This window comes from Gorilla gorilla, chromosome 16 (assembly GCF_029281585.2).
Source record: "Gorilla gorilla gorilla isolate KB3781 chromosome 16, NHGRI_mGorGor1-v2.1_pri, whole genome shotgun sequence".
In the NCBI taxonomy this organism is placed as follows: domain Eukaryota; kingdom Metazoa; phylum Chordata; class Mammalia; order Primates; family Hominidae; genus Gorilla; species Gorilla gorilla.
Genome location: NC_073240.2, coordinates 84,869,053 through 84,882,062, shown reverse-complemented (window position 1 = coordinate 84,882,062; position 13,010 = coordinate 84,869,053).

Genomic DNA, 13,010 nt, shown 5'->3' with positions numbered 1-13,010 from the left:
CACTCCCTAAGGCTGGCCCCCAGGAAAATGGACTCCCATAGGTATCTTGCTAGCCCTAGAGTTAGGTGGGCAGACTGGGGCATGTGAAAACGAAGGGCCCTCTTCCTTGTATTTAAATACCCTGATGTGCAGCAGTGTTGTCAGGTGACTCTAAAGCCTCCTCACCCCTACTCCATTTATCTACTTCAGATTATGAGGAATCAGCTTGTCCCATTGTCTTAGGGGCCCTTATATTAGGGTTCTCCAGAGAAATGGGACATATAGAATGTGTAGAGAGTTTGAGAGATTTATTTATTTATTTTTATTTTATTTATTTATTTTTTTGGGGGGGACGGAGTTTCACTCTTGTTGCCCAGGCTGAAGTGCAGTGGCACAATCTCGGCTCACTGCAACCCCTGCCTCCCAGGTTCAAGTGATTCTCGTGCCTCAGCCTCCCGAGTAGCTGGGATGACAAGCATGCACCACCACCCCTGGCTAATTTTTGTATTTTTAGTAGAGACGGGGTTTCACCTTGTTGGCCAGGCTGGTCTTGAACTCCTGACCTCAGGTGATCTGCCCGGCTCGGCCTCCCAAAGTGCTGGGATTACAGGCATGAGCCACTGTGCCTGGCTGAGAGATTTATTTTAAGGAAAAATAAATCTCATGGATTATGGAAGATGGCAAGTCCAATATCTGCAGGATGGACCAGCAGGCTAGAGACTGAGGGAGGAGCTGATGTTGGAGTTCAAGTCAGAAGTCCATCTGCTGACAGAATTCCTTCTTGCTTGTGGGAGGTCAGTCTTTGTTCTGCTGAGCCTTCAACTGATTGGATGAGGCCCACCCATATTATGGAGGGTAGCCTGCTTTACTCAAAGTCCATTAATTTAAATGTTAATCTCACCCCACAAAAAAATACCCTCACAGAAACATCCACAATAATGTTTGACCAAATACCTGGGCACCATGGCCCAACCAAATTGACATAAAACTAACCATCACAAGTCTACCTTTTGTCAACTTGGCACCCATACACATTTCCTTAAACTATACTTAATCTCCAGATAAAGAGAGTAAAAGGTCATACTTCTACCTAACATGATACAACTATCCTGCATACAATCAAAGAGGCACCAACCCTTTCCCCAGAAGAGGATGCAGACTCTTCGAGTGATGTTTACTCTTCTCTTTGATATCCTATAACTTAAATACTATGATGGAAAGCTAACAACACTTAAATTCTATGATATAAAGTCAATACATCTTATGTTACATGATCAAAGAATAAGAGGAAGAAAGATATTTGTACACACACATAAACATATAACAAAATAAGAAGGAAATGCTTATAACAATTACAGTCCTCCATTCTGTAACTGACCACATGGTCACAGCTGGTATTTATAACAACCTTCTTCCACTACTCATTCCATATTCCCTTTACCCTCAGCAAGCACCTCAGCTCGTCGTGGTTCTTTACCTGGTGATGGTGACTGAAACTTTCATTCCTCAAAGGTCTGAGCCATGAGTAGTCCTGCCTGGATTGGGTTTTTGTACGAATGTTCCTGGCTTTATAATGGGGCTCAATTTACAATGGGCTTATCTGCATAGAGTCCCGTGGTAAGTTTAGGAAAGCACTGAATACCTATTGCTTTGCATGGTAAAGTCAAAAAGTCATAAGTCGAACCATCATAAGTCAGAGACTAACTGTAATTTTCTATTGACTTTAATCACAGAGCATGCTAATACTAAGACATGCTGTAAGGAATCTTACATATTCCAGACATACTCTTCCTTACCTCCATTATGGAGTAGCAGTCCAGTCTCTCCTTTGTAGTCAGGATCAATCACCTCCACAAGCACAGTAACTTTCTTTGCCTGTTAATTTAGAGGTCTGAGAAGCCCAAAGTGGCCAGGTGGCAGTCTTAACTTCTCGTTGAATGGGATCATTGCTGTCTCCTGGTGGAAGCATTCCTCCACTTAGACCTAAGACATTTAGGCTAGCAGAGCAAAAGGTCACAGGGACAAAGGAAAAATTTTGTTAGTGGGTCACTAGGGGTGATAGTAACTGGTGCCACTCTCATTTCCACCTCTTGATTTCTGGACCTCTGATTCATGGCTATGGGAGAAATAGTACTAATATTGGACACTGATTCTCAGCATATACAGCTTCCTGGAGAACCTTGCCCCAGTCCAACAAGGTAATGTCACCTACCTGGCACTGTGACTGAGTCTTCTAAAGGCCATTCCCCCATCTTATCAATCCAGCTGCTTCAGGATGGTGGGGAACATGGTAAAACCAGTGAATTCCACAAGCATGGGGCTCATTACCACACTTCATTCAAGTGAAGCAAGTTCCTCAATCTCACAGCTGTGCTGTGTGTAATACTGTGATGTTGGATAAAGTATCCTATAAGTTCACAGATGGTATTTTGGCAGAAGTATTGCATGCAATGGAAGGCAAATCCATATTCAGAGTAAGAGTCTATTCCATTAAGGATGAAATGTTGGCCTTTCCATGATGGAAGGGGTCCAGAGTAATCAACCAGCTGCCAGGTAGGCGGCTGGTCACCCCAGAGAATGGTGCCATATCAAGGAGTCGGTGTTGGTTTATTCTGCTGGCAGATTGGGCACTCAGTGGTGGCTCTAGGCAGGTTGGCCTTGCTGAATGAAAGTCGTCGTTGCTGAGCCCATGCATAACCTTCATCCCTATCACCATGGCCACTTCATTCAGGAACCACTGGGCAATGACAGAAGGGGCTAAGGAAAGAGGCTGACTGATAGCCACAGACAAGTCATCTTAGCCACTTGATGATCAAAATCCTCTGCTGAGGCCACCCTTCGATAGGCATTAATATAGAATACAAATATCTTCACATTGTTTGCTCATTCATAGAGGTCTATCCACATACCTCTTCCCCAAATTTTCTTGTCACCAGTTTTCTAATCATGTTCCTTCCAAGTTCCTGACTATCAAGCCAAACCATGGCCACAGCCATGAATCAGTATAGAATCACATGTCCGACCATTCCTCCTTTCAACCACAGTGAACAACCAGGTACATCACTCAAAGTTATGCCCACTTGGAGGACTTCCCTCCACCACTGTCCTTCAGGGATGATCCAGAAAGGGACAGGTACACAAGGCCCACCCTATTCCAGCCCCTGATTACTTCTCCAGCATCACCTGTTATCACTGCCCCTGAAATTCCCTGCTGGAGTCCCCAGAGACACTTCCTCTTTCCAGACTTTGCCATGTTCTTTAGTAACTCTAGGCCTTCATCTATTCATTTATTCATTAATTCATTTGTTCATGTGTTCAGTTAGTATGCATCATTGGTGGGAGGACAACTTGGTCTTCACAGAAAAAAATGTGTTAAATAAGTCAGTACATCAACAAGCAATGACTGGTGAAATAGGGAATGTGCTGGGACAGGGGAACAAATACGTAATCTATGGGGTCAAAAAAGACCTCCCTGAAGAGGAAACATTTAAACTGAGATCTGAAGAATACGTAGGCATCAGCCAGGTGAAAAGAATCAGAAGGATGTTTTGCCAGAGGAGGCAGGATGTATGAAATCCTGGGAGTCAGAGCCACTGTGATGAAGCTCCAAAAACAAAAACAAGTGCAGCAAAACTTGAGTAGAAAATGCCAGGGAAGAACAGTAACAACTGTGGCTTAAGAGGTGGGTGGGGCCAGGCCCTACAGCCTTGTAAGCCATCCTGAGCAGTCTCAGAAGCTATTGAAGAGCATTCAGTGGAGGGGATTGACATAGATTTGCATTTTAGAAAGATCATTCAGACATGTAGCAGGGAATATGCATTGGAGGAGGAGAAGGAAGAGGAGGACAAACTATGGAATAGGGAGACATGAGACATCTGGAAGCTGATATAATATTCTAGCCAATCCAGGCGCGGTGGCTCACGCCTGTAATCCCAGCACTTTGGGAGGCCTAGGCGGGCGGATCACGAGGTCAGGAGTTAGAGAGCAGCCTCACCAACATGGCGAAACCCCGTCTCTACTAAAAATACAAAAATTAGCTTGGTGTGCTGGCACACGCCTGAAGTCCCAGCTACTCCAGAGGCTGAAGCAGTAGAATCGCTTGAACCCGGGAGGCGTAGGTTGAGCCGAGACCGCGCCATTGCACTCCAGCCTGGGCAACAAAGCGAGACTCCGTCTAAAAAAAAAAATTCTAGCCAAGAGATAATAGAAGCCTGGGAGATATGGATAAATTTTAGAGATATTTAGTAGGAGACATACAAAAACTCGATGAATGATTAGATGTGGAGGCTTGGGGTCATGCAGGAATATTTCTAGGTTTCTGGTTTAGGCAACTGGCTGAAGAGTGAGTCTCTTGCTACTGAGGTGTTCGCTGTTTATTCCCAGAGCCTGGGAAATATTTATTAAATGAATCAATGAACGAATGGAAGAATACGGACAATCATTTTCAAAGGAGAGGAAATGATGTGTTCAGTTTTGGACGTGGTGGGCTTAAGGAATCTGTGGGATATCTGAGTGGAGAAATGTCCATGAGACCATTGTATCTGCAGGTCTGAGCTCTGGAGAGAAGCTTTGGGCACAGCCTTTGCAGTGCTATGCCCTGTGTAGAGTGGGAATAACAGTCCCTCCTCTGCTTCAGATCCCCATGAGAATCAAATGAGGGAAGACGACAGTGGCGCTCTGAAAATAGCCATATGTTGGAGGAAAGGTTTAGGCTTAGAACCAGCCAAACCTGATTTTAATCTGCACTTATCTCTTTATGAGCTGTGCATCCTTGGGCAAGTCAATTAACATCTCTGAGCCTTGGGTTTTCATCCACAAAATGGAGTAGATATCACCTCTCTCCTAAGGTTACCATGAAGCTTAGGTTAACTAAGCTTCCTTCGAATCTGGTGCTATGTAAAGGCTCAAAATGGTGTCATCACCATTACTGTTTTGCAATGTGTAGTAATGTCCTTAGTCCTGTCCTTTTTAATTATTTTGAGGAGTTGTAACTTTGAGTCTATCCATCCTCCACCCACTCAAAATGTCACATGCACCTCTGTTTCAACAATCTTCTTACCTTTCTCCCTCATATCATAGCTCTACACAGTGTCTTCTTCCATAGGCCAACTAGACCAAAAATGGTAACATGTATGTGAGCTTCATATTGACATCCTCCATGAGGAAGAGATTCAAAGCTTAGGTTCTAAGGTCAAAAGAACTTGCTTCAAACACCCAACTTCACCACTTGTAGGTGGGTGACCTTGGACACATCATTTAAACTCTCTAAAACTCGGTTTCCTTGTCTTTAAAATGCAAATAATAACAGTGCTTACCTCACAGCTCATAAGAAGAAACAGAGAAGGCTAAGAAAATGTGGCACATATACACCATGGAATACTATGCAGCCATAAAAAACGATGAGTTCATGTCCTTTGTAGGGACATGGATGAAGCTGGAAACCATCATTCTCAGGAAACTATCACAAGGACAGAAAACCAAACACCACATGTTCTCACTCATAGGTGGGAACTGAACAATGAGAACACTTGGACACAGGAAGGGGACCATCACACACCAGGGTCTGTCGTGGGGTGGGGGGAGAGGGGAGGGATAGCATTAGGAGATAATACCTAATGTAAATGACGAGTTAATGGGTGCAGCACACCAACATGGCACATGCATACATATGTAACAAACCTGCAGGTTGTGCACATGTACCCTAGAACTTAAAGTATAATAATAATAATAATAATAATAATAATAATAATAAAAGAAAAGAAAGTGGCTCACCAAGGAGTCTCAACTCATTGAAGGTGAATATTGTTTCATCTGTATTAGTCTGTTCTCACACTGCTAATAAAGACATACCTGAGTCTAGGTAATTTATAAAGGAAAGAGGTTTAATTGACTCACAGTTCCACATGGCTGGGGAGGCCTCACAATCATGATGGAAGGCAGAGGAGCAAAGTCACGTCTTGAATGGCAGCAGGCAAGCAAGAGAGAGTATGTGCAGGGGAACTCCCCTTTATAAAGCCATCAGATCTCGTGAGGCTTATACAGTACCACAGGAATAGCAGGGAAAGACCCACTCTCATGATTCAATTACCTCCCACCAAGTCCCTCCCATGACACGTGAGAATTATGGGAGCTACAGTTCGATATTTGGGTGGGGACACAGCCAAAGCACATATCAGTATCTAAAACCTGCCACTGATTATGTTCCATCAAACCCCTTTCCAGTTAGATAGTAGCACCCTTAATGATATTTCATTCTGGTTCTATAACTTCTTGGCCATTTTTTGTTTTCTCATTTTTATTGTTGTTGTTGTTGTTTTAAGTAGCCTTATTTCAATCCTTTGGATTAATTCTTATTCAATGAAAACCTACAGATTCTGAAAGCTGGCTGCCTGGACTGGAATCCTTGCTCTGCCACTTACTAGCTGAGAGCTTTGGGCATGTTACTTAACCTCTGTGCCCCAGTTTTCTCATCCATAAAATGGGGATAATGATAGTAGATACCTCTTAGGAACACTGCCAGGGTTAAAGGGTCAATATGATTAAGGTGCTTAGAAGAATGCCAGGCACAGGAAGTAAGTGCTATGAAAGTTTTGCTATTAGTATACCAAACTCGAAGTCCTCGTCCTCTTCCCCGGGCAAGATTAGACCTGGGCTTTGTCTACTTATAGTTCTGGTGTTCGCTTCCATCATCCTTTCTTCTCCCTCAATATTACCAGAATAAGGCCAGTATTGGGGCCTGGAGGAAGAAGTAAAAGACAGTTGTTGTCCCATTTGACCCAGCAAGGAGACATTCTCTCTGACCCAGCAAGGAGACATTCTCTCCTATCCAGCAGTAATGCACTATGCATGGGCTTGATGCTGACCAGTGGTGCTTCCAATAGGCCCTCTAAGGAGAGCCCCCTCCTGTGTACCTCCCATAGCCGTTGATGGTCCTTTTAGACTCTTGGCTTGTATCTTCCCGCCCCAGCTCACGGCATCCTGCTACATGCCTCAGATGTTCCACTCAGCAGTGGTCACAGGCTCCCAAACTCACCTATCCTTGGTAGCAAACTATTATGCCCATTGGCATATGTAGAATCAATTTTATGTCCCAGCTGGGACTGAAACTCCAGGCCAGGGGACAGGAAGATGGGTCTTGCCCTCTGTCTACCCACAGCCCTCACCAAAAAATAGCTCACCCCAGGGCTGTTCACCCATACCCTGGACACTGCTGCATCAGACTGAATTAAAGGCTCACTGGTTCCTAAACAAGCCAGGAGTGTATAGAAATCATATCCTGCCAACTCGACAAGGGTTTCCCAGACGGCTGCCTCCCTTGGCTTAAAAAAGGGAAGCAGCTCCCTTGGCTCCCCTAGTAGGCCAGATCTGTCTTCCTCCAGGCTTTTCCTTACAACCAGCATTACGGGGTTGGGGCTGGTGAAGTGATGCCTACACATTCTAAAAAAGTGGTTCCCCCAGTAGCCCCATGCCACAGTTCCCTGACGCTAGAAAGTAGGGTCCTCGGCCGGGTGCGGTTGCTCATGCCTGTAATCCCAGCACTTTGGGAGGCCGAGGCGGGTGGATCACCTGAGGTCAGGAGTTCCAGACCAGCCTGGCCAACATGGTGAAACCCCATCTCTACTAATAATACAAAAATTAGCCGGGTGTGGTGGCGCATGCCTGTAATCCCAGCTACTCGGGAGGCTGGGACAGGAGAATTGCTTGAACCCAGAAGGCGGAGGTTGCAGTGAGCCGAGATTGAGCCATTGCACTCCAGCCTGCACAGTAAGAGTGAAACTCCATCTCAAAAGAAAGAAAGAAAGATAGATAGAAAGAAAGAAAGAACGAAAGAAAGAAAGAAAGAAAACAAAGAAAGAAAGAATGAAAGAAAGAAAGAAAGAAAGAAAGAGAAAGAAAGAAAGAAAGTAGGGTCCTTGATCCCTTTCTTAGCTGCAGGCTTTGGTTACCAATTTAGGTACATGACATAGGACACCATCCTGTGACATATAATTTTTTTAAAAAAAGAATTTGCACATTGTTTTCAAAGCATATTTGAAAGAGTAAATGAATGAAAACCAGTCATATTATAAACCCAGATTATAAATATAATAATAAAGTCATAAACTGACAAAAATAATAAACTATTATAAATATGATCATTGTATAAATAATATTTAAAGGCCAGGCGTGGTGGCTCACGCCGGTAATCCCAGCACTTTGGGAGGCCAAAGTGGGCAGATCACAAGGTCAAGAGATCGAGACCATCCTGGCCAATATGGTGAAACCCTGTCTCTACTAAAAATACAAAAATTACCCGGGCGTGGTGGCGTGCACCTGTAGTCCCAGCTACTCGGAGGCTGAGGCAGGAGAATCGCTTGAATCTGGGAGGCAGAGGTTGCAATGAGCCGAGATTGTGCCACTGAACTCCAGCCTGGCGACAGAGTGAGACTCCATCTCAAAAAAAAAAAAAAAAAAAAAAAAAAAAGAACTTATCCATGTAGCCAAATACCACCTGTTCCCAAAAAACCTTTTTATTGAAATAAAAAATAAATTAAAGAAAAAAAGATATCAGAGTCTCTGCAATAGCTAGTTTTTAAACATTTTTGAGATCTTCCTATGATCAGGTAATTGATGAATTTATAAATGTCACATGACTAAAAAGAATATAAAATCTCTGATAAAGTCAAAATGTTTCTTTTATATAATTATTAGTTCTAGTTTTTTATTTGTATTAATTTAAATCCTCTTCAGTGCTGTCCAATAAAGCCACATGTTATTTTAAACTTTCTAGTAGCTACTTTAAGAAATGTAAAAATAAACTGGTAAGATTAATTTTAATAGATTTAACTCATATCTAAAGTATGATATTTTCAACATGTAATCAGTATTTTAAAATATTAATGAGATATTTTACTTTATTTTTTCATACCAAGTCTTCGAAATCCAATGTATGTTTTACAACTTAGAGCACATTTCAATTCGGGCTAGCCATATCTGAACGGTCGATGACCTAGTGACTATGTGGCTAGTGACTACTATATCGGACAGTGCACCTCTAAATCCTTGGTTGTTTTTTTTCTACTTGTGCTTTCTTTATATATTTTGAAGCTGTGTACAAAGGTTCATGGATGGACAAGAACAAAACAAAGAAATTCTTCTTTGACAATTAATTCTTTAGGCTTTGAATTCATTTTCATCTCATATTAATATTGGCACAACTGTTTCTTAGTGCTAGCACTTTCCGAGTTAATATATACTTTTTCTTTTCTTTTTTTCTTTCTTTTTTTTTTTTTTTTAAGATGGAATCTTACTCTGTCACCCAGGCTGGAGTGCAGTGGTGTGATCTGGGCTCACTACAACCTCCACCTCCCAGGGTCAAGCGATTCTCCTGCCTCAGCCTCCCGAGTAGCTGGGATTACAGGCACCCCACCACAACGGCCAGCTAATTTTTGTACTTTTAGTAGAGACGGGGTTTCACCATGTTTGCCAGGCTGTTCTCGAACTCCTGACCTCAGCTGATCCACCTGCCAAAGTGCTGGGATTACAGGCATGGCACCACACACAGCCAATATATACATTACCCACTCCTTTATTCTGCAACTTTCTGTCACTTTTTAAAAATGTGTGTCCCTTGTAAACAACATACAACTGCATTTTGTTTTGTTACCCAGAGAGTTGCTATCTTTTAATGGAAATATTAACCAAATTATATTGATTCTAAATAGTGGTATATTTGGACTTGTTTTGTTCATACACTTGTACTTTTTGTTTACTGTGCTTTCTTATTATTTCTTTTATTTTTTTCCATTCCTTACTTTTGTTGGATAAATCAAGCGTTTAGGTGTTCTGATTTTTTTTTTTCTCTTTTGGCAGTTTAACAATGACATATCCTATTTCTATTCTTCCAGTAGTTACTGTCACGCGTGTCCGTGTGAAGAAAGTCCACCAAACAGGCTTTGTGTGAGCAACAAGGCTGTTTATTTCACCTGGGTACAGGCGGGCTAAGTCTGAAAAAGGACTCAGCAAAGGGTGGTGGGATTATCATTAGTTCTTATAGGTTTGGGATAGGCGTACAAAGTACATTCTCAAGGGCGGGGAGAATATTACAAAGTACCTTCTTAAGGGTGGGGGAGAATATTACAAAGTACCTTCTTAAGGGCTGGAGAGAATATATCATATCAGCTAGGGTGGGGCGGGAACAAATCACAATGGTGGCATGTCATCAGTTAAGGCTATTTTCACTTCTTTTGTGGATCTTCAGTTGCTTCAGGCCATCTGGATGTATACGGGCAGGTCACAGGGGATATGATGGCTTAGCTTGGGCTCAGAGGCCTGACAGTTACCTTTTTTTCAACAAAGAAAGCAAAAAGTTTTATGTCCAATTATATGTATTGTCAGTTGATATGATATGTGACTGTCAGCTGATAACTACTTATTTTGTACTCTTTTGTTATCGTTATCTTTAATTTTAACTAATTTTAAGTTACACATATATTTTCTCCCTGTAAAAAAAAATAAAACATTACAGATTTAGTCAAATTCCTCTTTGACTACATCCCCAATACAAGTCCCTTCTCAAGAAGTAATGGCTATATGTAAGTTTAAAATATATTTTATGACCATATATGTACATGTACACATGTATGTATGAGTGTATGTGTGAATGTATGTATATACACACAGTTACGTACATATGTGTGTGTATATCCATCCACCAAATGAAACATTTTCTGTAACTTCATTTCTAGGAATTTATCATGAAGAAATAGTTGAATAAGTTGGCAAATATAGATATAAAAGAACGTTTCATAACCACATTGTAAAATATTTTTATACCCTAAATATTCACTAACAGGGGAATGGTTAAATAAATTGTGGTATATTCAAATATTACATCAAAAATGATATAATATATTCTTAAATCCATTGACATAAAAAGATGACTAGAATATATTCTCAAATTTTAAAAATTCAAGTTACAAACACGCACACTCATGTGCACACCATCAAAAGGATATTCACCAAAATATAGTAATACAGTGATTACTTCTGACAGCTAAGATTCCAAGTGAGTTTTTACTTTCATATTCTTTTTTTTTTTTTTTTTGAGACTGAGTCTCACTCTGTTACCCAAGCTGGAGTGCAGTGGCACAGTCTCAGCTCACTGCAACCTCCACCTCCTGGGTTCAAGCAATTCTCCTGCCTCAGCCTCCCAAGTAGCTGGGATTACAGGCACCCACCACCACACCCAGCTAATTTTTGTATTTTTGGTAGAGAGGGGGTTTCACCATATTGGCCAGGCTGGTCTCAAACTCCTGACCTCAAGTGATCCGCCCACCTCAGCCTCCTAAAGTGCTGGCATTACAGGTGTGAGCCATCGGCACCTGGCCTGCTTTCTTCTTTAATATTTCATACTGATCAAATTGTCTAAAATGAGCATATATACATGTTATACTTAAAAAAATTTGTAACAAAATGGGAGAAAATTTTTGCAACCTGCTCATCTGACAAAGGGCTAATATCCAGAATCTACAATGAACTCAAACAAATTTACAAGAAAAAAACAAACAACCCCATCAAAAAGTGGGCGAAGGACATGAACAGACACTTCTCAAAAGAAGACATTTATGCAGCCAAAAAACACATGAAAAAATGCTCACCATCACTGGCCATCAGAGAAATGCAAATCAAAACCACAATGAGATACCATCTCACACCAGTTAGAATGGCAATCATTAAAAAGTCAGGAAACAACAGGCGCTGGAGAGGATGTGGAGAAATAGGAACACTTTTACACTGTTGGTGGGACTGTAAACTAGTTCAACCATTGTGGAAGTCAGTGTGGCGATTCCTCAGGGATCTAGAACTAGAAATACCATTTGACCCAGCCATCCCATTACTGGGTATATACCCAAAGGACTATAAATCATGCTGCTATAAAGACACATGCACACGTATGTTTATTGCGGCATTATTCACAATAGCAAAGACTTGGAACCAACCCAAATGTCCAACAACGATAGAGTGGATTAAGAAAATGTGGCACATATACACCATGGAATACTATGCAGCCATAAAAAATGATGAGTTCATGTCCTTTGTAGGGACATGGATGAAATTGGAAATCATCATTCTCAGTAAACTATCACAAGAACAAAAAACCAAACACCGCATATTCTCACTCTTAGGTGGGAATTGAACAATGAGAACACTTGGACACAGGAAGGGGAACATCACACTCTGGGGACTGTTGTGGGGTGGGGGGAGGGGGAGGGATAGCATTGGGAGATATACCTAATGCTAGATGACGAGTTAGTGGGTGGGTGCAGCGCACCAGCATGGTACATGTATACGTATGTAACTAACCTGCACAATGTGCACATGTACCCTAAAACTTAAATAATAATTTAAAAAAAGAAAAAAAATTTGTAAAAACCTCATTCCCTTCCTTCCAAAAAAATCTTAAATAAAATATAGAAAGAATAAAAGAAAGAAAGAAAGAAAGAGAGAGAGAGGAAGGAAGGAAGGGAGGGAGGGAGGGAGGGAGGGAAGGAGGGAAATTCCCCAAGGCCACACAGCTGTAAGTGCCACAGCGTGAGTGTAAACCCAGGAAGGCTGGCTTCACAGATGATGCCCTTAATGGCTGCACTACTATTCAGAAGCAGTGATCCAGTAAACATTTAGCTTCCTATGTAGGACTTTGCCATTTTTATTCCAAATTCAGGGGCAGATTATGAAGCCAAACCCTGGAGGACAGAGACTCTGAGCTCAGCAGCAAACAATGCCCTCAGGCAAAAGAAATAAGGCACAGTTCTCCCTGGATGAACATACTGAAGCAGATATGGCATCACTTCCTCTAAAAACATCTTTTCTGCCCATCTCCTCCTTGTCAGTTCTTCCATCAGGAAAATGGGCACATATTAATACAATGTGCACCCATGGCAATAGATGCAAGAACTAATTAGTGCCTGAAACGTGTGTCAAGATTCTCTGCTAGAGGTGCTGTAATAAGGGCAAAGTATTCTCATATAAATTCCAGTTTTGCATCCTGT